The sequence below is a fragment of the Capsicum annuum genome, unplaced genomic scaffold, assembly GCF_002878395.1.
Source record: "Capsicum annuum cultivar UCD-10X-F1 unplaced genomic scaffold, UCD10Xv1.1 ctg32972, whole genome shotgun sequence".
Lineage (NCBI taxonomy): Eukaryota > Viridiplantae > Streptophyta > Magnoliopsida > Solanales > Solanaceae > Capsicum > Capsicum annuum.
In genome coordinates this window covers 1-1,596 of record NW_025839719.1, presented here as the reverse complement: position 1 = coordinate 1,596, position 1,596 = coordinate 1, and the positions used below count along the sequence as shown (strand labels likewise).

Sequence of the window (1,596 nt, the reverse complement as noted above, 5' to 3'; positions counted from 1 at the left end):
AGGTTAGGATTTGGTGGCAACAGGTTAGGATTTGGTGGCAAGCAAGGGACGATAAATTTCAAATTCTTTGATTCGTCTTTGCCTTCAGAAATTCTTATCTAGGATCCTTTGTAAGTAGTATTGTCTTCTTAGAATGTTGAGAGAACTGCAATCACATTTGGGGGAAAAGTATTGTCAAGTTATATTCAGTGATCTAATGCCAAGCATAAAAAACCATGCATATGTTAGCTAATTAGCCTTTCATCTTTTCAGGCAAATTCTAGTCATGTAGTGTCTTTATCTAGTTTTATACTTCCCTTTGCTACTGATATTGTAAATTCTACCTTGAATATTAGTGTCTATTTAGACCATTTTCGAAGGGAAGCCTTGGAACAATGGTAAAATATGAGCATCTATCTAGACCATTTTTGGGATTAATTTCATATTTCTTCGACAGATATCAGGTTTTGGAGTACATGAAGTGGGCTAAACCTATTGCAGAAAAGCTTCTCGAGGTATTGCTCGAGAGGCTAAACGTGAAGTAGATTGATGAACCGATGAAGTTTATTGTATTGATTGTTAACCTCATTCACTATTCACTACCCTGTGTGCCCGAGTCCTGAGCTCACTGTTGGTGCTGGCCTTCATGCTGATGTTTTGCCAATCACTACGCTACTACAAGATGATGTTGTTGGCCTTTACATTCAAGAACCCAAAGGAGAAGGCTGGATTCATGTGCCACCAGTTAAAGGGGCGCTCGTGATCAATATCAGAGATGTCCTTCGGATCATGAGCAACGATAGGTACAAGAGCGTTGAGCATCATGTGATTGTAAGTGCCAGTAGGAACAGAGTTTCAGTACCAATATCTGTGAATCTAGCACCTGATGCAGTTTTTGGTCCTTTGAAACAAGTGCTGGAAAATAGAGAGAAACCATGGCATAAACAAGTTGTTTACTCAGATTATTTCAATTATTTCTTCAGTAAAGGTCATGAGGGCAAGCAAACAATTGAATTTGCTAAACTATGACAAGTTTGTTGATTCTACACTCGTTTCCTCTATGTATATGGAAAGTGGAGTCATATTACATAGTAGATGGCTTAGTGTAAGTTTTTCTGGTCGTACACTACTCAAATTATTTTCTTTTTCCATATCCATTTGGGGTTTTGGACTAATTTGGATTTGCACTTCAAAAATGACACATTCTTTTTGAAATAAACTACAAAGTAAAGTACGACAACCAAATTAAAACGGAGAGAGTAATAATCATCGAAACCTCTTAAAGGAAATAAACAGTGGTAACTTTTTCATATTAGATGGAGTGTATCAAGTTTTGATTATCGAATACTATGCAAATTCTACAATAGATTCACCCTAGCAACAAAACTCAAAAACATAAAAAAAATCGTCAGCTAAAACAAGAATGCCAAACAAAATTGACTTTGCTCTGTTACGTTGCCATGGAGTTCATCGAACGGGCATATCATTGGCAGGCCACAGCCAAAAAAAGTCATATGGAGATCAATGTTGCGTTGATCACACTGTAAGCTACCAATAAAAGTAATTATTGTTTCTCTTTCTTTGCCAAGGATTCTCCTTTAGAGATCAGTATCGTAG

The 1,596-nt window shown here is 36.9% G+C and overlaps 1 pseudogene; it reads left to right on the top strand.

Moving 5' to 3' along the window:
- The first annotated feature begins 374 nt into the window (after window positions 1–374).
- On the top strand, window positions 375–1,008 carry LOC107852014 (annotated as a pseudogene).
- The last annotated feature ends 588 nt before the right edge of the window (window positions 1,009–1,596 follow it).